This window comes from Bicyclus anynana, chromosome 24, assembly GCF_947172395.1.
Source record: "Bicyclus anynana chromosome 24, ilBicAnyn1.1, whole genome shotgun sequence".
NCBI classification, from domain to species: Eukaryota; Metazoa; Arthropoda; class Insecta; order Lepidoptera; family Nymphalidae; genus Bicyclus; species Bicyclus anynana.
In genome coordinates, this window is record NC_069106.1 from 8,144,927 (window position 1) to 8,171,064 (window position 26,138).

The 26,138-nt window shown below is 36.8% G+C and overlaps 1 protein-coding gene across 1 annotated transcript in view; it reads right to left on the reverse strand.

Moving 5' to 3' along the window:
* Window positions 1-25,029, reverse strand: part of LOC112054000 (soluble guanylate cyclase 88E) — an 83,574-nt gene extending 58,545 nt beyond the window's left edge. The window contains exon 1 of the mRNA XM_052889042.1: window positions 24,567-25,029. The gene's annotated coding sequence lies outside the window, so the exon portion shown is untranslated. The remainder of the gene's footprint in view (window positions 1-24,566) is intronic.
* Window positions 25,030-26,138: the final 1,109 nt, after the last annotated feature.

Genomic DNA, 26,138 nt, shown 5'->3' on the forward strand with positions numbered 1-26,138 from the left:
GACTGACTGAAGAAATTTGGCAAGAACTATCTCTTTTAAAACAAAAAAAAAGTTTTTTTATTTATAAATTTTTGCGTTTGTCCACAATCTCACATGATGGTAAGGGTAGATACGGCATAAAATGGTGCAAGTTGGTCTAGAAGAGCCTATTTACTTCTGTTTTAACGATAACAAAGTTATAAGAATAAGGAAACTGAGAAGACTTGAGAAGAAGAGATAGAACAAAGGAGAAGAAATAGGGAAGTCCTAAATTCAGATAAAACACAAAGTTAAACAAAACCTTGTAAGTAATACATTTGGATGAGTTATTGTTACGATATTTATAACTCTAATAGCAATTTAATGGTTATTCTTAGGTACCTTTTAGTAATTATTTGGAGCAACTTGAACTCTTAACTTTACAAATAACAAAGACTAAATGTAACAAAACTTTCTAACTTTCTAAGATACGTCTGAATAACGACCAAAATTTATTTCTAACAATAACAGTCACTAGCTATTCTAAGACAGAGTCAACCAATTCTTATATTAGCATGAGTTGAGAAACTTTTGATGTTAGCAGTGTTTTAAACCAGTAATCATTCGTTGAGACTTGGTCGCTGATTATGGGCCTTATTCGAAGACTCAAAGTCACTCAGCGGGCGATGGAGCGAGCTATGCTTGGAGTTTCTCTGCGTGATCGTATCAGGAACGAGGAGATCCGCTGACGAACCAAAGTCACTGACATAGCTCAGCGAATCGCTAAGCTTAATTGGCAATGGGCAGGCTACATAGTTCGAAGAGCCGATGGACGTTGGGGTCCCAAGGTGCTGGAATGGCGACCCCGCACCGGAAAGCGCAGCATACACTATGTATGTCTCAATACGTACGTCTGAAAAGTGAAAGGTGCGCCACCGAGGACCAGGCCAACAGCGTGCACGGTGAAAGGTGCGCAGAATAGGTTGCGCAAGTGGAAATGACATTAACAATAATATTTTTATATATAACAGTAATTTTGTTATTTTAATTTGTTTACAATAGGGTAGTTCATTCATATCAAATTTAATTTAAGCAATATTAGTTTCCAGTAGTACATGGAATAAGGGTCCGAAATATATCGATATCAATATATAAAAGTAAGGGGTTTCTTGTGATATGTGACATAGTGTGACGTCACTAACACACTTGATGTACTAAACGTCAAACTAATTGTTAACTATAGTATTTTTGTCAAACGCTCCGTTTTGTATAGTATTTGTTAAAGTGACGTCATGTAACAGATAAAATATACCCATTCATGGTCGACAATGTTTTGGCTCATCATCATCATCATTATCAACCCATATTCGGCTCACTGCTGAGCTTGTGTCTCCTCTCAGAATGAGAGGGGTTAGGCCAATAGTCCACCACGCTGGCCCAATTTTTTTTTTTTTTTTTTATTCTTTACAAGTTAGCCCTTGACTACAATCTCACCTGATGGTAAGTGATGATGCAGTCTAAGATGGAAGCGGGCTAACTTGTTAGGAGGAGGATGAAAATCCACACCCCTTTCGGTTTCTACACGGCATCGTACCGGAACGCTAAATCGCTTGGCGGTACGTCTTTGCCGGTAGGGTGGTAACTAGCCACGGCCGAAGCCTCCCACCAGCCAGACCTGGACAAATTAAGAAAATCTCAATCTGCCCAGCCGGGGATCGAACCCAGGACCTCCGTCTTGTAAATCCACCGCGCATACCACTGCGCCACGGAGGCCGTCGATGCGGATTGGCAGACTTCACACACGCAGAGAATTAAGTAAATTCTCTGATGTGCAGGTTTCTTCACGATGTTTTCCTTCACCGATTGAGACACGTGATATTTAATTTCTTAAAATGCACACAACTGAAAAGTTGAAGGTGCCTGCCCCGAACTGGATTTGAACCTACGCCAAATGATTTTTATTTAATCATTAAATTTAATTGAAAAAAAAATCGTATATAAGTTCTCACACAAAAATTCGTATACGAAAACTCCTTTATAATGTATGCAAATTGTACAGCGTTAGCAAATTTGCTCTCAATGTCTTTGAGTCTCGGATCAATCCACTTAAGCTCAGACATTTCTTTTTATTAAAATCACTATTTTGTACCCCTGGGGTCGAGGAATACCTATTCCTATGCATACTGAATAGGTGAATTCGCATAAATGGCTTATAAATATATGTATATATATATATATATATATATAAGGTTAGGTTAGGTTAGGTTAGGGTAGAGGTATATATATATATATACCTCTACCCTAACCTAACCCTACCCTACTACTACCCTACCCCTACCCTACCACTACCCTACCACTACCCTACCCCTGCCCTTAATTAAATTTAATTAAAGGCGGTAATTTCACAAGGTCCAAGTATTAAAAACCAATATCATTATATGTACCAAGATCGCGAAAAAGTAATTACAAGTAAACAAAAAGATAAAAAAAAGCAACTTCACTTAAGTAGACCCCATTAAATGAATGCCTCCATACTCTCCAGTGATGCGATAAAAGCGGCAACAGATTAAAAAAGTTGCCAGAATTATTTTATGCTCCTTTCTGTTCAAAGTTGAACGGAGAAACTTTTTCAGATGAAAGAATTTTGATGTGACTTCGTTAACATTAACGTGGGATTAAATCCAATTTATAATTTATGCTTTAGGCACACAATTACATTTTCTTTTCTTTTTATACTTATGGACAATATGGAAACTAATTATTAAATATAACTATGTGGCGCGAGTTGTTTCGTAAAGAGTAGGGATTTAGAGAGGGGTAGTCGAGTCGTCCACATTTCTTGTTGTGTAATTCTTTATGGGTTACTTGGGATAGACGGGGAGAGTGACGAGTAGAAAAGGAAAGTGCTTGTTAACTGTCAAAGGATCCTTTAACCCTACACACAATATTTATTAGTGCGTGACTCTACTCAAGGTCATTCTCTGCCATTCTAGGGTCTTATTTTGGTTACAGTTGCCCTGACAAGTGTTGTAAACATTTGTTCGACATTGATTTTCTTATTTTGTGTACTGTAATGCTAAAAATATTTTAATTACTCTATTTCTGAGAAAGTAAAGGTTTGAATGAAGCTATTAGGTACATCTAAGTCCCTACAAAAGGCCTATGTCCTGCAGTGGACGTCCATCGGCTGATATGATGAAGTCTGATAAGTCTCTCAATCTAGGGTTTTACATGGATTTTTTGTTACGGATGATGTCACGGGCTCCGCAGTATAGTATAGAATACAGATGTATATATTGTGTAAGGTTTCCGCAGAGTATAGCAAAATAGAGTTGTTCATTTTACATTGTAACTTCCGCAAAGTTGCTCGGCTCCGTTCGATTCTATTGTATCACTTTGATGTGATACATTCCCCTTTACGGTGTAGTGTAACCGCTAAAAGGCATTGAATGTCGTATAGAAACTAGCAGACATCTGCGACTTCGTCTGCTTGGAACCTTTCTATAAAACCCAAATACTGTGCCAGGTCTCACACCGTATTGGAGAGAGAAATATGGAGCCGTTCCCGTAGAAACTACGGATTTTACCGGGATTAAAAGTGGCCTACAGATAGACGTCCACTGCTGGACATAGGCCTCTTGCATGGACCTCCAAGCACAACGATCTCGAGCCGCCAGCCTCTCGGCTAGACTTCACAAGTGTTACGTGTTTTGACGGCCTCCGTGGCGCAGTGGTATGCGCGGTGGATTTACAAAACGGAGGTCCTGGGGTCGATTCCCAGCTGGGCAGATTGAGATTTTCTTAATTGGTCCAGGTCTGGCTGGTGGGAGGCTTCGGCCGTGGCTAGTTACCACCCTACCGGCAAAGACGTACCGCCAAGCGATTTAGCGTTCCGGTACGATGTCGTGTAGAAACCGAAAGGAGTGTGGATTTTCATCCTCCTCCTAACAAGTTAGCCCGTTTCCATCTTAGACTGCATCATCACTTACCATCAGGTGAGATTGTAATAATAATAATAATAATATTTACTGGTCAAGAATAAAAAAAAAAAACAACAAACTATAAATATACTAAACTATCTATACGTTATTATAAACATTATCTGTTATTAGCTGATAATAATTCTTCAATGTCATGATTACAGTTTTTCGTTTATAAGATACTGATTTGACTAAACCTAAAGATTCTATCTTTAGATTTATTATTTAACTTAGATTATACTATTTACATTTTATAATTATTTTAATATATATATATGATTAATTTAAATGAATATATAATGATATTAATTTCATAATGTTAGACTAAGCCGTACGTCATCAACCCATATTCGGCTCACTGCTGAGCTCGAGTCTCCTCTCAGAATGAGAGGGGTAAGGCCATTAGTCCACCACGCTGGCCCAATGCGGATTGGCAGACTTCACACGCGCAGAGAATTAAGATAGTTCTCTGGTATGCAGGTTTCCTAACGATGTTTTCCTTCACCGATTGAGACACGTGATATTTAATTTCTTAAAATGCACACAACTGAAAAGTTGGAGGTGCATGCCCCGTAGATTTAGACTAAGCCGTAAAACTGTATAATTAAAAAGTAGTTGTAAAATACAGAAACCATTTTGAATTGTAAAACTGTTTGAGTCATAGTCGGTAATTATTTTGTCGTCTGGTAGCCAACTAGCCAGTCGAGCGCGATCTTTGTTGGTGATAATACACTTTGTTGGAACTATACGAAGATTTTCATTGCTGAATACACATTCCTGACGTCGCGCTGCCCGTCTCAGTAATGCAAGTACCACAAGACACACAAGGTGCGAGAAGTCTAGGATTGCGAATGACCAACCCGAATGCCCAGCGTGGTCATTTATGGGCATTATCTGCAATGTATGCAACACATGCTAGCTTACATATAAGAAATTGAGCTTCTATGTAAAAAATGTCATCCGTTGCCACTATAAAAAAAATAAAACAAAAATTTAAAAAGTATTATCTTAAACTTATCTATACTAATATTATAAAGAGGTAAAGTTTGTAAGTTTGTAAGTTTGTCACATTTTTTAAATGGGGTAATCTTCGGAACTACCGGTCCGATTTTAAAAATTCTTTCACCAGTAGAATGCTACATTATCGAGGAGTGCTATAGGCTATATTTTATATTGGTATCATATATATTAGCCGAGTTATCACAGTTTTTGACATACAGGTCGGACTGAAAATCCTCTTAAACAGACTTATTCGCATGCGCTGCCTTAACTATTGTGTAAAATTGAAATTAATGTATGAAGACTTTATGTATCTTTAAAAGTTCTACAAAAAAGTCCGCGACACCATATATCTATCTTCTATATATTAGCAGATATAGTACCTTTTGTGTTTTAAAAATTATTAATTTTATATACTTACGTTTACGTCATTATTTATACAACTAAACTTTAATCCTTTTTAAAATAAATTATTTAATAATCACAAGGATATTATGGAGATAAGATTTGCCCTTTACAGTATGTTAATTACTTAAATAGTTTCGGAAATAATACAAAATTTCTAAAAGACGCAGAAATTCCGCTATATGACGCCTGGCGCTTTCATTTATGTAGTTCCCGTTCCTGTGTGAATATGGGGATCAAACATAGCCTATGACATTTGCAAATAACGTAGCTTTCTATTGTAAAAACAATTTTCCAAATTGGTCCAGTAGATCCAGAGATTACCTCCTACAACCACACGAACTTTACCTCTTTATATTATTAGCATAGAAGTCTCTATTTCTCTTGGTCATACCACCACTCTCGAAGGACTGGACTGATTTTGCTAAGGGTAGGAGTAAAATAGAGAAGTTACAGGGTAGGGTAGGGAACGGGTAGGGAAGCGTAGGGGTAGTGTAGGGGTAAGGTAGGTTTAGGGCCGGGTTTAGGGTAGTGGTAGGGTAGGGGTAGAGGTAGGGTAGTGGTAGGGTAGAGGTACGGGTAGGATAGGGAAGTGGTAGGGTACGGGTAGGATAGGCGTGAGATAGGGGTACGGGTGGGATATGGGTAGGAAAGGGATAGGGTACGGGGAGGGTAGGGGTAGGATGGGGGTAGTGTTTAGGTAAGATAGGGGTAGGGTAGGGGTAGGTTTGGGGTAGGGTAGGGGTAGGATGGGCGTAGGGGTAGGGTAGATGTAGGGGTTGGGTAGGGTAGGGTTGGGGTAGTGGTAGGGTAGGGGTAGGGTAGGGTGGGGTAGGGGTAGTAGTAAAGTTGACATCGAAATTTACGCGGACGAAGTCGCGGGCGTCCGCTAGTCATTAATAAATATGAATAACATAAGTATTACCAATTATTGTATGAACAGCCTGTATATACAAATATCATTCAGATGTCAGTTTTATTCACTTCATACCCACCTTTTCTGTTTTTGTTTACATTTTGTTTCTAATTATTGTTGTATTAAGTTAAACGTAGTGTTTTTATGTATTATGTGTAGTTTAATGGTAAAATTAGATTTCTCTTTTTAATTTTTAATTATTTTTAAGTTCATAGTAGATTTAATTACAGCATTGTCAACGGCGAAGGGTGCACAGAAAAAATTTAACAAGTTTATGTCTGCACCTTTTAATTTTTATCATTGTAATTGTTATATATAATTAAATAAATTAAAAAAAAAAATAAAACTGGTGGACATCTTATAATACGTAAATGACTTTTTGTCAGTTGATTTCATGTATTTTAATAGGTTGATAATAAAGGCCAAAATAGTCAATAAGCCAGCAGGTCTCGAATCAAGGAGACGAATATATTAGCATTCCATGGATTCACCGTGCAGATGCCGGGTCCATCGCGTGGTAGAGTGAAAAACACCGAGCAAAGTCCAGGACTTGCGACTACTGGATGTAGGGTTAAGGAATTACTTGACGATCGATCAATACTTCCCTTCTCTGCTCGTGTTGTTCTCCCTACCTATCCAAATTTGGTAAGATCCTATTAGACCAGCTTTGGATACTCGTTCTAATATAGAACTAGCTGCATTTCTAGAGAGGCCAAGGTCTTTAGAGAGTTTAGAAGTTATAGAGAGCTTTTGCTGTTAATCCTCTCGCACCTACTTCTACGGCGTAAAGACTAACTACATAGCCATTTTTTTTTCATTGATAGTATAACAACGTAATATTATATAACTTAATAGTATAGAACGAACAGCCACAAACTACCGAAGTACGTGCGACTACCTTTTATGACCGATACTGCCTTTACGCTCCGTGAATATCAAATTCGTTTCGACTCAATTTCGATGTATTATCAATTCAATTTTCCCAAGAAAATTCAAGTTTCAGTTGTACGAAAAGCTGCATACTGTCGTGAAATGTCGTGAATTATTAATGAAGTAAAAGATGCTCGTTTGACTTTTGTGAATTTAATATTAGAAAATATTACTTACTAGCTGACGCCGCGCGGTTTCACCCGCGTGGTTCCCGTTCCCGTAGGAATACGGGGATAAAATATAGCCTATAGCCTTCCTCGATAAATGGGCTATCTAACACTGAATAAATTTTTCAAATCGGACCAGTAGTTCCTGAGATTAGCGCGTTCAATCAATCAAACAAACAAACAAAGTCTTCAGCTTTATAATATTAGTATAGATTGCAAGTATAGATCCCCAAACTATCCCATTCCACTGGGAAAATGGGGATAACGTTTAGCCTAACACTACAATAATGGTGAAAGGATTTTTCGAATCGGTCCAGTAATTTTGGAGTCTATTATTTAGTCTATACAAAAATAGAAAAATACTAATACAAATCATTCCTCTTATACGCGAACGCGACGCGTACATATTAAAGTAGGCGTATAATTATGCCTCTGAGTATCTAATATATAAAATTCTCGTGTCGCGGTGTTCGAACTTGAACTCCTCCGAAACGGCTCGACCGATTTTGATGAAATTTTTTGTGCATATTCAGTAGGTCTGAGAATCGGCCAACATCTATTTTTCAAACCCCTAAATCCTAGGATAGGGTAGTGGTAGGGTAGGGGTATGGTATAGGGATAGGGAAGGGGTAGGGTAGGGGTAGGGTAGGGGCAGGGTAGGGGTAGGGTAGGGGTAGGGTAGGGGTAGGGTAGGGGCAGGGTAGGGGTAGAGTAGGGGTAGGGTAGGGGTAGGGTAGGGGTAGGGTAGGGGTAGGGTAGGGGTAGGGTAGGGGTAGGGTAGGGGTAGGGTAGGGGTAGGGCAGGGGTAGGGTAGGGGTAGGGTAGGGGTAGGGTAGGGGTAGGGTAGGGGTAGGGTAGGGGTAGGGTAGGGGTAGGGTAGGGGTAGGGTAGGGGTAGGGTAGGGGTAGGGTAGGGGTAGGGTAGGGGTAGGGTAGGGTAGTGGTAGTGTAGGTTTATGGTATAGGGATAGGGTAGGGGTAGGGTAGTGGTAGGGTAGTTGTAGGGTAGGGTAGGGTAGGGTAGGGGTAGGGTAGGGGTAGGGGTAGGAGTATGGTAGTGTAAGGTAGGGATAGGGAAGAAGTGCAAATAAATAAATTAATAAGTCAAAGCGAAGCTTGAGCGAGTCCGCCAGTAGTATTATAATAACCGCGCAAATTGGTTTAGATGTTTAGAAGTTTGTTACTCTTTCACGCAAAAACCTATTTGGTATGGGGATAGATTATAAAATATACCCCTTCAAAGAAACCCTATATTATAATAACATTGTACCGGAAATATCCATGGTTCCCGTGGGATTTGTGATAAATTGAATTTCAGTTCAGTCAAAATTCGACGAAGTTGAGATGAAGACGAGGGTGTTCGCTTGTAGTAATATAATATGCCTAACAGATTACACGATATCGTAGCACCAGCGTAGAGGGTCGTAGCAAACATTGGCTTTGTAGAATTTTGAGTCCTAGGGCTATTCTATAAAGATGTTTTTATAACTCGCTAGTGCGAGTTTCGAATTATCTATCTCTCTGTGTCTAACAACATAATATGGAATGAGAAAGATAGAGGTGACTTTTAAACTAGCTCTTGCGAGTTATTCAGAACAGTATATACAGAACTAGCAGACGCCCGCGACTTCGTCCGCCCTAAGACCTTCTTAATCCGGTGTTATCGCAAAATAATTTTTTTAGGGGATACCTACTAATTCGCGATGTGAGCTTTCGCATTTATATATTACTAGCGGACGCCCGCGACTTCGTCCGCGTAAATTTCGATGTCAACTTTACTACTACCCCTACCCCACCCTACCCTACCCCTACCCTACCACTACCCCAACCCTACCCTACCCAACCCCTACATCTACCCTACCCCTACGCCCATCCTACCCCTACCCTACCCCAAACCTACCCCTACCCTACCCCTATCTTACCTAAACACTACCCCCATCCTACCCCTACCCTCCCCGTACCCTATCCCTTTCCTACCCATATCCCACCCGTACCCCTATCTCACGCCTATCCTACCCGTACCCTACCACTTCCCTATCCTACCCGTACCTCTACCCTACCACTACCCTACCTCTACCCCTACCCTACCACTACCCTAAACCCGGCCCTAAACCTACCTTACCCCTACACTACCCCTACGCTTCCCTACCCGTTCCCTACCCTACCCTGTAACTTCTCTATTTTACTCCTACCCTTAGCAAAATCAGTCCAGTCCTTCGAGAGTGGTGGTATGACCAAGAGAAATAGAGACTTCTATGCTAATAATATAAAGAGGTAAAGTTCGTGTGGTTGTAGGAGGTAATCTCTGGATCTACTGGACCGATTTGGAAAATTGTTTTTACAATAGAAAGCTACGTTATTTGCAAATGTCATAGGCTATGTTTGATCCCCATATTCACACAGGAACGGGAACTACATAAATGAAAGCGCCAGGCGTCATATAGCGGAATTTCTGCGTCTTTTAGAAATTTTGTATTATTTCCGAAACTATTTAAGTAATTAACATACTGTAAAGGGCAAATCTTATCTCCATAATATCCTTGTGATTATTAAATAATTTATTTTAAAAAGGATTAAAGTTTAGTTGTATAAATAATGACGTAAACGTAAGTATATAAAATTAATAATTTTTAAAACACAAAAGGTACTATATCTGCTAATATATAGAAGATAGATATATGGTGTCGCGGACTTTTTTGTAGAACTTTTAAAGATACATAAAGTCTTCATACATTAATTTCAATTTTACACAATAGTTAAGGCAGCGCATGCGAATAAGTCTGTTTAAGAGGATTTTCAGTCCGACCTGTATGTCAAAAACTGTGATAACTCGGCTAATATATATGATACCAATATAAAATATAGCCTATAGCACTCCTCGATAATGTAGCATTCTACTGGTGAAAGAATTTTTAAAATCGGACCGGTAGTTCCGAAGATTACCCCATTTAAAAAATGTGACAAACTTACAAACTTACAAACTTTACCTCTTTATAATATTAGTATAGAAGACAGCCCTTTCGAATCAGAAGGCTATGAAATACAGTTTCAAAATAATGCCTCAGTTAAATAATTAGTTAGGATAATCTAATCAGCTAGGCATTATCAACTAGTAGTGCTATTCTGAATTGTATTTACAACTCGAAAGAAAGTTCTCGAATTCGTCCCTAACTTTTTCTAACACGATACTACAAATAGACATAGACAAAAATCCGAGTCTTACACTTGAGAGTTATGGAATAGTTAGTTATGTCACTGTCATGTAATGGGGGCCATTGTACAATAGACACCACGAGTGCTACAATCGATAATTACGAGCAGTGGCATACAACACTTGTTCTTTAATCATTCTCGACGTGGCCTAGATTTGTCACTTTGTGGAGATTCGAATTTTTGTAGCCAATGACATGGAACTATTTAAAAATGAAAAAGTAATTGTAGCACGATTTAAACGAGTGGTAACGAACGATACCTAACCAGTTGTAGGAATGAATAGCTTTGTGGTATGATTTGAGGTTTTAATATTATTACAAAAAGTGAGTAGAATAAAATTGTTAGAGAATAGCGCCACAGGTATTCTCAGTCAGTCAAGGGTCAGATGGTATTCACACTTTAGCGAAAGTTTGTGTGTAAGTATGTTTGTTTCTTTTTTACGCTGCGGCTACTGAAGCGATTTGGCTGAAATTTGGAATGGAAATAGATTTTACTTTAGATCAACACATAGGCTACTTTCATCCTGAAAAAATTCAAGGTTCCCGCGGGATTTGTGAAAAACTGATTTCCACGCGGATGAAATCGCTGGCATACGCTAGTAATTTTATAAAAGTTGACCCATTTGACCTCATATATAATAGGAAATATTTGACCTTAATTGTTCTGTGGTAGTAGATGATATCATTGAACGTGCACTCCAAGGCACGGATATGTATAAAGGCATTTATTTCATATTATTTTAAACCTCTTAGACAGGGGCGTATCTACCGTTGTATCAGCTGTATCAATGATACGGGGTCCTCGGACTATAGGGGCCCCTTTACATGTGAAAGCAAAATTAGTAAAATTTAATCCATAATCACACTGAATCTGGTGCTTTCCGGAAAAAAACTACCTTTGGAGTTTAAAAATGACAAAAGCAAAAAAAAAACACATCTTTGTTTTTCCTTTGTGGAAAAATTCACTGATAAAAAGTCACTGTCATATTTAATTTAAGCTAGCATTTTGTTTCTTTTGTGAGAAATTTACTTTTCATTTAGGACCCCTACAACTAACTGATACAGGGCCCTTTCAAGGCACGCTACGCCATTGCTCTTAGGACTTCGTTGTTTATAAAATTCGGAACATAATACGATATCGTAGCACCGTAGAGGTTCGTAGCAAACATTGGCTTCGTAGAATTTCGTAGAATGTAAATATTGTTTGCATTTTGTTTTCTAAATTACCCTTTACGTCAAGCGGGAAAAAGGAAGTATAATTTGAACAAATATTAAATGGTTTTGCGACTCATCTTTTTCAAGATAAGATTAATGTGGTTTTGATAGCCGGAGAATTTGAAGACGTTTGTACGTAATTAAATTCGAAAACGTGCCCGTCTCTCGGTTTTTTGTGTAATACTTATGTACTTCGTAGATACGTAGGTAACGGAAATAGGATATTTACAGAACTGTTTATGAAAAGTGATAATGGCATTTATTTATAAAATCTGGTATCATGACCAAAAAATTGCGTTGTTTTTTTTTTCTCTGTACAAGTAAGCCCTTGACTACAATCTCACCTGATGGTAAGTGATGATGCAATCTAAGATTGTGTGCCAAGAGGCCTTTGAGGCCGTCAAGATTTGTTGATTGATTTTGTAAATAAATTAAAAGATATGCCAATTAATTTAAGAATCTGAATTTTATAGAATTGATTAAAAACTTGTTAATCATTAATCTTACCAAAGATTGTTTGATAAGACCACTTTTGCACGTTAACTATAGAATCTGCTTTTATTGACCGACTTTCAAAAATTAAGCTCTACTCATATATGACTGATATATGATAGACTGTCTGTATGCTTGTTTTGTTAACACTTAATATATTTTTCGACTTGAGTGCAATAAAGAATATTAAAACGTAAATAAATGTTTATTTTTCGATTCGGAGGGTGTAGGTTCGAATTTGTCATACACCCCCAATTATTCAGTTATTTGCATTTTAAGAAATTAAATATCACGTGTCTCAAACGGTGAAAATTATTATTATAGATCAAGGATAAATAAACCTCTGCCACTTTAAAATCAAAGGACGTACGCGTCTTCAAGTTAATTAGACTTGCTGATGAATGTTGAAGTGATGTTTAATTGCTTGAAATATCCACGAAATTAGAGATGAGCTCTCAAAATCAACCCTTCAACTTAATAATGCTCCTTACACACCTTTGCCCATCGCTATAGTCTATTATGGGCCATCGTCTGAAGCGTGCATAATGTTGTCGATCAGGGTATGCAGTAAGATAAACTAAACTTTGACGGCCTTCGTGGCGCAGTGGTTTGTGCGGTGGATTTACATGACGGAGGTCCTGGGTTCAATCCCCGGTTGGGCCGATGGGGTTTTCTTAATTGGTCCAGGTCTGGTGGAAGGCTCCGACCGTGGCTAGTTACCACCCTACCGACAAAGAAGCACCGCCAAGCGATTTAGCGATCCGGTACGATGTTGTGTAGAGACCGAAAGGGGTGTGGATTTTCATACTCCTAACAATTTAGCCCGCTTCCATCTTAGATTGCATCATCACTTACCATCAGGTGAGATTGTAAAATTTGCATTTTTCAATTAATGGATTATCTAAAATTAAAACAATTTTTCGATTCGAACAAGTGGTTATAACTGAGATTAGTGCGTTCAACCAAACAAATTCTTCACAATACTTTAGATAGATACTACATACCTACTGTTGGAAATATAGAAAATTTTATGTCATTGATGCCAACAATTATCTCCGACAAAATAAAGTTGTGCCAATAACACAGATTAATCAATATTATACAGATGGAGCGTACGGAACATGACGGTGTCGTAGCCGCTCCAAAACGAAATTAGAAAGTAATACATTTTCGATTCAGTACGACACGAAGCGTCGCATCAGTAATTTTCAATATTAGTCAAGAAAAATGGCGTCTTAATATGTTTATAAATTTATTTCAAACTATTCAAAAAACTAAAGAAATAAGATAGAGTATTTTTTATTGGTAATTATTGATTATTATATTAATTTACGTAATTTTGTTAGTGTTACTTTTGAAATACAAATTATGATAACAATTTGTATTTGTGGCTGTCAATGAGACGAGTGGGTTTCACCGGCTTCAGTACGTTGCATTTAAAGACTAACTCTGTTTACTCTGTGGCCAACAAAAATAAAAAGTAAAAAGTAAAAAAGAATGCCTACATTTCTATGTTCGTTACTCCGGTAGGTTCATTAGAGTTACCGTATTTTGATTTTTAACATGAAAAGTAAACTCCAGTCTGTTATTGGAGCATAATAAAGAGCATAATAAATAATTTCCAAACGCCAAATACAGTCTCGTTCGTTTCGTGACGTCATAGTATGCCGAATTTTCTTTTTAAGCCAATTTTGGTGCTTAAATTCAGTTTTCCTAGAATCCCGTTAAATGTCGAGACAATAATTACTATAATTTCGTTGGGAATATAAAAACAATCTTAGTTTTTAACAAAAATTTAAATGGGAAATGTAACGGAAATGTAATGTAACAATTCTTGTAAGAAAAATCCCAATCTATATTAATATTATAAAGCTGAAGAGTTTGTTTGGTTGAACGCGCTAACCTCAGGAACTACTGGTCCGATTTGAAAAATTGTTTTATTGTTAGATAGCCTATTTATCAAAGAAGGATATAGGGTGTATATTATCCCCGTATTTTTATGGGAACGGGAACCATGTTAAACCGCGCGGTGTCACCTAGTGACGTATATTTTTTATAGCTAATTCACGTTCCCGTAGGAATATGGGGATAATATATAGCCTATAGCCTTCCTCGATAAATGGGCTATCTAACACTGAAAAAATTTTTCAAATCGGACCAGTAGTTCCTGAGATTAGCGCGTTCAATCAAACAAACAAACAAACAAACAAACTCTTTAGCTTTATAATATTAGTATAGATTGGCTTGACCCGGGATTCGTACCCTGGACACATTGTCCGTAGTTGAATCTGTCACGTGGTTAGTTATTGTATACCGTTAGTGGAAATTGCATTGCATCAATCAGTATTCAGGAACAACGTTATCAGAACTCAGATAACGTATTCCGCAGCTATTTGCGTATTATGCTGATGCACTTCGTACGTGGCACGCATTTTTATATGAATTCTATATTGATCGAGAGCAAATCGAAAGAGATTATCTGAAATGTGTAGATGTTGTGAGACTTTACTTGACTTCATGCAATAATAATTTTATTGTATTCTTTAGAAGTTATCCCTTGACTGCAATCTCACCTTATAGTGAGTGGATGCAGTCTAAGATGGAAGCGGGCTAACATGTTAGGAGGAGGATCAAAACACCCCTTTCGGTTTCTACACGACATCGTACCTTGGCGGTACGTCTTTTTCGGTAGGGTGGTAACTAGCCACGGCCGAAGCCACCAGCCAAAACGGCTGATCGAAAATTGAAAACTTAAAATTCAAGTTTCGAGGGTGCCAAACGCGCGTCCGGAGTGTACTGAGAATATATTTTAACACGCATTCGCTTTAATTTGTATGAAGTTTAAATTAAAGGGCATCACATATATTATGTCCTGTCTTGAAGGTCTACATAAAAGACTTAATATATTTTATGTTACACCGCTTTTGCCTTAAAAGTAGTATAAATGTCAGGAAGTAGAAGCGGGAATGGAATTTCATTGCTTAGCGGAGCGCTGAGCTCGCATTCCTTTAGGAGTAACAAAATGGAGGGGGCTAACCTCACGCCCAGTATTTTGGTAACTAGTTGAAGGGAGAAATGAGGTCATGTAATTCCTGAGTAGGCAGTTAAGAACTAGCGACGTAGGTTTCATATAACTGTGTATTTATACTTAAATATTAAAGGTTAATGTGCGTACCGCATATGTATGTGTGAGCTTGTGTGTGCGTGTGTGTGTGTGTGTGTGTGTGTGTGTGTGTGAGTGGGTATGTCACGCACAGGATACGTATGACCTTGTGGCAATTAGTTTAAAATAACCAAGCAGATAATCCAATTAACCCAACGCCAATTTTATGCTAAACCATTTGGTTACTGTGATGGTAACCCTATGATAATTTTATACTATAGATCGGTTACGTCCCTACAAAATCACCGCAAAAAGTGATCCGAATAATAGGCTACAATAAAGCGCACCCATGCACAATATTGTCTTTAATTCTATTATATATTTATGTATATATAGTTTTTACACTTCCTGAACACATAACTCGACATTGTAGACTATATTTAGGTAATATTTGTTTATGCAGTGTGTTTTTACATCTATGAAGTGCACTCACTGCACATAGCTATAAATAAATCCTTATACACACACGTGTAATTTTAACACAATGAGACATCGATTCTATATACGGAGTTTGTATGAATACGTTTGATCATGATCAAATAGTTTGACAGACAGAAGGATTGTTATTTTTTTATCTACTCATATATTTTCTCCTTCATTCATCGATCCTATTAAAATAATGTAATTTAAAATGTCGCTCCGCCGCCTTTAATTATTTCACTCTTAATATTTTCTATTTTCTCGTAACAAGCTTAAAGGAAAATAGCTAATGAGATGGAAAATAAGATAGAGAAAATAGGGGGAGTCGGGAGGTGTTAGTGGTTTTTGCATCGATATAGAAGAGATTAAAGGCGAGGCTTGGACTGAGATGCCTTGCTAACGACTTTTCGATGCACATTTTTATGACTTCCAAGTCTTATCAACATAATGATAAGGTAAATATTATTATAGAGAGACGTGATAGCCTAGTGGATATGACCTCTGCCTTCGATTCGGAGGGCGTAGGTTCGAATCTGGTCCGGGGCATGCACCTTCAACAATTCCCGTTCCTGTTCGAATACGGTTATAATATATAGCTTATAGCCTTCCTCAATAAATGGGTTATCTAACACTGAAAGAATTTTTAAAATTGGACCAGTAGTAGGTTTGACGGCCTCCGTGGCGCAATAGTATGCGCGGTGGATTTACAAGACGGAGGTCCTGGGTTCGATTCCCGGCTGGCCTGGGTTTTCTAAATTGGTCCAGGTCTGGCTGGTGGGAGGCTTCGACCGCGGCCAGTTACCACCCTACCGACAAAGACGTAAAGCCAAGCGATTTGACGTACCGCCAAGCGATTTAATGTTCAGGTATATGATGTCGTGTAGAAACCGTAAGGAGTGTGGATTTCATCCTACTCCTAACAAGTTAGCCCGCTTCCATCTTAGATTGCATCATCACTTACTATCAGGTGAGATTGTAGTCAAGGGCTAACTTGAAAAAAATAAAAAAAACACCTGAGATTAGCGCGTTCAAAACAAATAAACTCTCAGCTTTATAATATTAGAAGATATAGATAAAAATAAATGAAAATAAGTCCAAAGAGTTTTCTTTTTTGTTTTTATTATGACTGTGATAAAGAAGAGCTTACAAGACAAAATATACGCGCCGCCAAGAAAGGGTTTTTATTATAATATGTTTAATAAAATAGGTCCCTTTCAGACCCTACTTAGATTTAGATTTAGCTATTAGTCTTTCCCAGTTGAATAACACTGACATCAGCTATTATGCTTCATATTCTCTGAAGCATAAAACTATTTCAAGCGAAAACGTTTTCATTCATAGCTATAGGCTTTAGAAATTCCTCCAGTTTGCTTGTTCAAAGGAATGTTGCTAGCTTGAGAACTGAATGGCATATTTCTGTACATTAGTCAAGTTCTCTCAGAGGGAAAGCAGATAAGAGGAGGTCAATCATATCCGAGTGGATGACCGTAAAAGAGATATTTATACAATGGTAATTCAATTCTGGTGTCTCAAACGGTAAAGGAAAAACATCGTGCGGAAACCTGCATACCAGAGAATTTTCTTAATTCTCTGCGTGTGTGAAGTCTGCCAATCCGCATTGGGCCAGCGTGGTGGACTGTGGGCCTAACCCCTCTCATTCTGAGAGGAGACTCGAGCTCAGCAGTTAGCTGAATATGGGTTGATAACGATGAATTCAATTCAATATTTTTTTAGCCAGAATATGGTACTCGTATATGTAGTCTGTATGTTCGTTATAGAAACAATAACTACTCGACGGGTTTTAACGAAACTTGGTACAATTATTCTTCATACTCTTGGGCAGGTATTGTATACTTTTCATCACGTTACGATCAATAGGAACAGAGCAGTGAAGGGAAATGTTGGGAAAACGGGAGAAGTTACTCCATTTCTACAGCGATACTACTGTAAGGGCTGGATTTAAGAGGTCAAAGGGCAGACGAAATCTAGAATTAAAATAAATCTATCAATGTTCCAAATCGTAAAGAATGCGAAACGGACAAGCAAAGAAACGTTTTTTTCATATACAAGATGTAGGAATGGCGGTAGGCTAAGAAATAAACCCGGGTAACCGATTCAGGCCCTAATCCCTTTATCCGGACGCCACATTCGTAGGCATTTCGAATTTACACGCCTATCCGGGCTTCTCCGAATTTCGTATTTATGCTGACAGAACAAACATAATTATGAATAAGGACTGTTAATATATAACTTGTTCGTGTATTGGAGTATTTTATTTACTCGCCAAACATACCCTTATACATTGGCGTGAACAAAGTTTTTAATTAAGGTATGTGCTATACAAATGGATTGGATAGGGACCGGACTGTTTTCTAATTGCTTTTTACAGTTCTGGTTAGAACTTGTTTTTTTTTTGTTTACAAAAACAACAAAAAACAAGAAGAAGGGGTATGTTTGGTTTGGTTGAAAGGTTATGGGGATAACATACCCATTCTTGCAGTCGGGTAAAAAGCTCAATATTACACTTTTAACAATTCATAGTTTATAAATTTATTTTCTTTTACTTCCTGTGTGAAATTGATTCAATGGCAATTAATCTTTGCTTGGCTAATGAATTAATCATCAATCTCAACCATCTTTGGCATTATGGCGACTTATAATCCAGTAATGTTTGGCATTTTATACCCCAATCTGGGGAAAAATACCTAGTGGGCTGAATTATTGTATACATCTTTATTACGATGTTGTTATGAAGATGTGAAAAATCGACATCAATATCGTGCCGGCTAAAAAATTTACAAAGGTCACGAAAAACAGTTTTTCCAGTCGTCATAATTACATCGTAATAAAGGTGTATACAAAAATTCAACTCACTAAGAATTTTTCCCGAGATAAAAACTAAAACGATCAAAGTCAATATTTTTCGTAGGTCCAAAACTGTTAGATTTTGTTATAAGAGTATACCCAACCCCTTAGAATGATTTTGACACTTTTAAGATGTGTTGTCGTTGTAGAGTCAACATCTCCTGAGGATGCTCCGGTTTCGGGGTGAAACGTACGTAGAGAGTATTTTGTCGGACCTGGGTGACGTTTTCGCATGGGTTCGCCGAATTTTCGCGGATGATAGCAAAATAAATAAATCATTATATAATCATGATGAACTTCCGCAAAGTAACGCCTGCTTCTATCCAATATTTAAATATAGTTATGTAAATTTATCCGCTGTTAATATGACTTTGATTGTACCGTTACTACTTATTTTGTATTTTTTTTATTTCAAAGAAAGAATTGATGCGCAGTTTATTTGGCATCAATCATAGGAAAACCTTACTTTCACCCTTCTCAAGATATCCTGAAATGTGATTTCCTTCTGACATTTGTAATGTTGTGACAGCTTTCTCTATATCTTCGGGTCATCGGGTTGTTTTGTCTAAAAAACATTTCCTGGATCGAGCTCTTACATTTTAGAGCTCTTGTCCACTAAATAGGGTGGACTCATATCTTTAATAAAAACAATATTAATTTCGTGTCATGGAATAAGGGTTCGAAATATATCGATATCAATTAATAAAAGTTTTATTTTTTATATAGGATTTCATAAAAAAGTTAAGTTTTTTAATATGTGATATTTGTTTTAGTATGGGGCGTTTTTTAACGTTTTTGTCCTTGTATCTCCGAAAGTAGTAATCGCAAATTCGCTGTCACTTCTACAAAATTGTACATTACTTCTACAATATTGAGGTACAACAAAATACTTAATTGTGACGTCACGTCTTGCATTTATTCATGTCTATCAAGGCTTTTTTCATATAACACAGTAATTTCTATGTGTTTTCAATGTCTATTTATGTATTTGTGTGTATTTTGGCTTGTATTGTCAAAAACATATTAAAAAAAAGAAATTAATTTAGTAGAACGATAATAAATAATTTAAGACCATTTAAAAAGTGTCAACTAGCCTATTGGTTGAGTTATAAGAAAGCTTATTGTTAACATGAAACTTCCTCCTTGGCGCAGTGGTATACGCGGTGGATTTATAAGACGGAGGTCCTGGGTTCGATCACCGCAATAGGTTTATAGGTTTTCTTAATTGGCTGGTGGGAGACTTCACCCATGGCTACCACCCTACCGGCAAACACATACCTCCAAGCGATTTAGCGTTCCGGTACGATGTCGTCTTGGAAAATGGGTTGTGGATTTTCATTCTTCTCCTAACATGTTAGCCCGCTTCCATCTCAGATTGCATCATCACTTCCATCAGGTGAGATTGTAGTCTAGGACTAATTTGTAAAGAATAACAAAAAAAAAGATGACTTTAACGCGTTAAAATAATAATTATATCGATATAAATCTCTCTAAATGGTTAAAAAGGTGTTAAAGTTTTTTTAATATAAATCGATCATGTTTTGAGTTATAGTTTTGTAAAAGATTAGTTGACTATTACAAATAGTCAACTAATCTACACAACTAATCTATACAAGTACGTATACAATATACGTACATAACACATGCGAAAATATAAATAGAAGGGGGTGTAATAGGGGTTACATCGATTTCCACGCAGATGAAGTCGCGGGCGTCCGCTAGTTACAAATATATGCTCAGTTACTAAAAACAATTTAAATTCTCATTTCATTCTATTCTCTAATCTCATTCTAAAGCTGTCTCGAACGACTTTTGCAGACGAAAATAATGTCAGACATTTTCGTTAAAAGTATTTCACCAGAAATTGTTATATGTGTTCACTGTCTGTGGAATTGGTATTACTTAGATAACATTCACAAGTAATAAGATGTCATCACACCTCAGACCAAATATTGTATAGGACCTGCCTCGCTAGGTGTTACTTTTCTGTCAAAGTATATGATCAACGATCTAATGCGATTATAAAAGGTGTCTATAGTATCGATGTTATATAGTTGTAATCGTGTTCGTCGGTTATAGAGCTCCGTAAAAAACCTTTTTGTGTAGTTGAATGGTGTAAAAAACGGACAAAAACTTCAAGTTTATTTTATGATATATACCTCAGAATACAGAAAACCACCAGAAGCCACGTTTAGATGTCATTCTATAGTGCGCAGTGTGTCCAAAAATTGTACACAACAGCCTGCACTCGTCGCACTTCTCACCCGCGTAATGTTGCTAGTACATGAGGCTGTTAAATTTTTTCCTATTTTGTGGTAAAAAATTATAATGTTACAAATAATTAACAAACACACAAACAGACAAGAACGAACTAACTTATTATAATATAGCACGCCATTGTTATTTGTAAAATTTTAAAGCTTTAAGATTATTTTACACTTTCTTTATCTGCGCTGATTACCACAATTTTATTTCAACTTACTTGCCGGAACCTATGCCTACCTATTTATTTACATAAATAATAAATCCTTGAATTGAAATTAAAAGTAGGGAAAATCAAAACAATTACATTGGCAACACTTACAAAATGAAGGCATCGGTTTCTATGACAACTAAATTCACGTAAAAATTATTAATTATTATATCATAAGAATATTTATTTGTGCTACTTACACGTGAAATGTGATCCTATTCAGTTTCTTTTTTTTACCAACGGCATTTTTACACGAAGGAATAGCACAAGACGGCTTAATTTAATTAAATTTGTCACCTGTATAGCACGTCAAACAACACGACAAACACAGAGTGAGTAATCGTAAAATGTGTAGTTTAAATGGCTTCACTTCTTTGCGCTATCACTCCTTCTGGTGGTTTTCTGTATTCTGAGATATATACCAAACCTAAGCTCGTTTTCCTAAGTAATGACAGACAATTTTGTTTGAGACTATGAGTGCGATACAGGTCCTTCTATAATTGGTCTGAGCATCACACTGATATTATAAAGGCGAAAGGAGATGCTCCATTTCAGGTCCACTATTGTACACCGTATCATTAAAATTTTAAAACTACAAGGATTTTATTAAAATCGAAATAAATGAATAAATCTAACCAATATATAAAGAAATAAATAAAATTAAAACCTAAAAAAAAGATAAGATAAGATAAGATAAATATACTTTATTTGCACACCACAAAGACAAAAACAAGTGAAATAAAAACAAATTAAGAAGAGATCAGCATACAAAAGGCGGCCTTATCGCTAAGTAGCGATTTCTTCCAGGCAACCTTCGGTTTAGGAAAACTTAAGGACATCAGCAGGTGGCGTAAAACAAAAATAACCATAGTATTAGTAATACACATACATACAAATAATTTACATCCTAATACATAAACAATATTACACAAATACCTACAATAATGAATAAAATACATATCAAAATATACTAATAAATACCTTATATTGAAAAGAAATAATATATATGAATGGCATATATGAATGGAAAAGATGGCGCCCGTAAAGCAACTATGACATGTCATTGGCAGCAAACGTCAAATTGAAAACGTCATCAATCCGCCATTATTGCCCTTAATAGTGTTGCATTTCTTGGGAGAGAATGAATATTATTTGGAAAGAATTAAAGTTAATTCGTAGATTTGTATTATCGAAAATACTAAAAAACATATTTTCTTTTATTTCCGCCAGGGTACAATGACTGGGCTCCATACATTTTTGGACCAGAAGGAACAAACGTACACAACGTTTGTTCCTTCTTTACGCTGCGGCTACTGGAGCGATTTGGCTGAATTTTGGATTGGAAATAGTAGTCAGGGATCTCTAGAACATTTTGTACACCTGATTACTAACAAGCTTATGCTTATTAAGCTTAAGCTCTTGATTCTGGTAGCTAACTGAGTTACCAGGAAATGAAAATTTCAGAGCGTCGGAGCGAGATATTGTTTTTTGTAGGACAATGGGACTATTAATTGTATAACTAGTAATTAAGCAACAGTAAAAAAATCAGCTGGCTAGTAATAGCTTTTAATAACCTCGTTATTAATACAAGTTGGGAGGACGGTAGAGTAACAAAAGTTCTTACTAACCAGATGTTTCTTTTACTGTTGCATAATTAATTATCCAACTTAACAGCCACAATGTCGTACAAATTGCGTGGTACATTATCTCGTTCTCGTTACTCAGTTAGCTACCAGAATCAAGTATTTTCGTAAATAAAAAAGATGACCCTCTCATCGAGATGAAGCTACTCACGAAAAATTAGCTTGTTAGTAATCAGGTATACAAAATGTTATAGAGATCCCTGACTATAGATTTTACTCAGGATTAACACATAGACTACTTTTCATTCCGGAGAAATCCATGGTTTCAGCGGGATTAACCTTAGCTGAGTTTGTTGTGGGCTCTTCTCGGACCAAGGCCCATTTGTAACCCTCATAACTTTAATTTTAAGTTTTCGAATATTATTACCACCATTAGATGATTAAATTAAATTATGACATAATCCTGACATTTCAAAAGTGCTGGTAAACTAGGCTTAATTGAGATAAACGAATATTGAATTTATTGATTTGTAAAAAAACTGAATTTCACGCGGACTTAATAGTATACTTAGTCCGTTAGTACTTAATATCTTATATCGAAACAAATATTTTTTAGTTTTTCAGAAAAACAGTAAATTCAAAACAGAGCTCTCAATTTCCATAAAAACATTTAGATATCAAGGACGCGTACGAACAACAAACAGATCTACGAACTTCGTAGTTTCTATTCATACTGAGTAAGATTGTGGTTTAGTTTGTTTGTTTTAATACTTTTGTTACAAATCGTTTCCCAAAGTAATGAGTTTCCTTTACAACTTTTTTTAATTCGATGTCAAGTTAGCCCTTGACTGCTATCTCACCAGCCCCTGAAGCCAAGTGGCAAGTCGATTCTCTTTCTACAGTCGCAAACGCTTCGAAAACTAGAAAAATATATGGGAATGACATTTGCTATCGACAGGTCACGTGATTATTGACAATATTCAATGTTTTATTAAGGGAGATGCTTTTACCCGGTCACATAATTTCCGACTACTGTGAAGATGAATAATGCGTATTGAGGTAAACGTGGGAGATAATAGTTTAAAAAACTCCTTTCGTAAGTGAATCCATTCATTGTTGTTTTCTCCACTTATTAAATTTTTCGTAGGTATCGTAGGTAAGTATTTAAGTAAATGCGTCTCGATTTTGATGGTAACAGATTGAAAATTTCATCCATCTCCAAATTAGGATCACCATTCTCACTAGATGAAGACAACAATAACAATTATTGTTGAAAAATATGTAAGTTACGGTCACAAATTTACAATTATTCAAGCCAATTGTTTTTTAAATTCTCGCTTTTTAATTTTATTTTTTTCACATGAGAAAAAGGCAAAGGCAAAGGCAAATTATACCGTAAAGGATGTCCCATGTCTTCAAATCTCGCTCTATTCAACTCAACGCAACTCAATAAAAATTAAATAAAAAAATGAACGCATTCCACAGACAAGAACGCTGCATTTCATTCCAATTTAAATTTTTTTATTTATTTTTCAAAACAATCAGGGCCTTACCTATAATGATTCTATTTTCGAATAAAACCTCCTCCGTTTTATAGTAGGCTAGTACTTGGCTAGTACTCGTAACAGACAAGAACTAAAAAAACAAAATTACTTTAGCCCCTAGAGGCTGAAATGCTTGCTTAGCCCCGCTGTGGAGTGGTAATATGACAGTGTTTTTGAGCAAGAGTAGTGAAAACATTATTGTTATATATTGTCAGGCTAGTTAATTAATTAATTCCAAAACTTACCTTTATTAGGAAACTTCTAGATAATATCGTTGCAAACTCTCACGATCACAGTCCAAAAAACCACATTAACACAAACAAAGAAATATGTATTTAAATAATATAAATTAGTTTAATATCACAAACAATAACAAAATATTACAAGTATAAAATAAATAAATAATATTCTATTAATTAACCACTATAAATAAAATAATGTTCGTCGTACATATTCGAACGCAAAAATTGATTTAATTTTAATAAACTGTTATTTTAATTTTAAATAAACTTCGTAGACAATTTTTTTTTTTAAATAAAAATGATATAATTCGTATCCGAACAGTTGCGTAATAACAGATTGATTTAAATGAAAAAAAAAAATCGATGTATGTTGTATCCGAACGCTTTGAGTTTCGCGCGGGAAATATTTTTTTTTAATTATTCATCTGCATCGCGTCTTTACGCGCGACGAGCGACGTCGGTTGAGTCTAGCTCGCGACTGGCGGCGACGTTAGAACACGAGTCTCAAATGTGCGATAAAGCCGCCTGGGACCCGCAGGCGCGTCGAAGGGGATGAAATGACAAAACAGGGCAGAGTTTGCTAATTAATGACGACTTTGTGAGTTTTGTGGTGGCTCATACAAACAACGAACAGAATGTCTGATTGCCCTTTGATTTGTAAATTGAATTACGTTGCCGGAAATCACGATAATAAATAATACTGTTTGAAGAAGACGCTTAAGATTTCGCTTGTATTGAATTTTGTTTGTTTTTTTTTTCAAATTGTCAGTTCTTCTGCAACGAAGACTAGACCAAAATTATACACAGTAAGTAAGAGTAAGCTCTTACTTACTTACGTAAGGAGGTTTTTTACAAGAAAATACAATATATAAATACTAACAGTATCTGAACTCTTTTTTCGTATTTTTTTTCATTCTTTTCAAGTTATCCCTTGACTACAATCTCACCTGATGGTGAGATGATGATGCAATCTAAGATAGAAGTGGGCTAACTTGTTAGGCGTAGGATTAAAATCCACACCCATTTCGGTTTCTAAACGACATCGTCCCGCTAAATCGCTTGGCGCTACGTTTTTAGTTAAGAGTTTATATCGACCACCAGTACTCGTCTGTTATCCTGGTACTTTTTTGCGTTCATGACTATAGTCTCGCATGATATGCAGGCGACAGGGGGAAAAACTGCGCGGGCGTGAAATCGTGCGTGCGAGGAAGTGACGTGCATCAGTCGTGGGTGTTTTATTCATCGCTACACGCCCCGCGCTCCGTGCGGATCATCGGGAGAGTTACGAACGAAGTTGACAAGCTATAGCCAAGAACTAAGTTCCACCAGCCAAAAATTAAAAAAAAAATTCATTGTAGTGAGATTATAAGTCGACCACCTGTACTCGTCTGTTATCCTGGTACTTTTTTGCGTTACACGACTGTATTCTGGTAAATGTGTTGATAACACTCCCATGACATGCGGGAGACAGGGGGAAATACTGCGCGGGCGTGAAATCGTGCGTGCGGGGAAGTGACGCTACACGCCCCCCGCACCGCGCGGTTCACCAGGAGTGTTACAAACGAAGATGCCAAG